Source organism: Halyomorpha halys, unplaced genomic scaffold (genome assembly GCF_000696795.3).
Source record: "Halyomorpha halys isolate HHAL.00 unplaced genomic scaffold, Hhal_1.1 Scaffold24.1, whole genome shotgun sequence".
In the NCBI taxonomy this organism is placed as follows: Eukaryota; Metazoa; Arthropoda; class Insecta; order Hemiptera; family Pentatomidae; genus Halyomorpha; species Halyomorpha halys.
Genome location: NW_027107648.1, coordinates 2,272,839 through 2,273,154, shown reverse-complemented (window position 1 = coordinate 2,273,154; position 316 = coordinate 2,272,839). Strand labels below are relative to the sequence as shown.

Sequence of the window (316 nt, the reverse complement as noted above, 5' to 3'; positions counted from 1 at the left end):
CAGCCAAGTCGACAGAAAGGAAGAGAAATAGAGAAAGACAGAGCATCGATACAGACCTCAGCCTAGTCGAGAGAAAAGAAAAGAGGAGGAGAAAGTGATACACAGCATAGGTACGAATCTCAGCCAAGTCGACAGAAAGGAAGATAAAAAGAGAAAGACAGATCATCGGTACAGACCTCAGCCTAGTCGAGTGAAGAGAAAAGAGGAGGAGAAAGAGATACACAGCATAGGTACGAACCTCAGCCAAGTCGACAGAAAGGAAGATAAAAAGAGAAAGACAGAGCATCGATACAGACCTCAGCCAAGTCAAAAGAAA

General features: G+C 44.0%; 1 protein-coding gene across 1 annotated transcript in view; it reads right to left on the bottom strand.

Annotated features, from left to right (window-relative positions):
* Positions 1-316, bottom strand: part of LOC112210082 (uncharacterized) — a 5,377-nt gene that overhangs the window by 2,004 nt on the left and 3,057 nt on the right. The window lies entirely within an intron of this gene.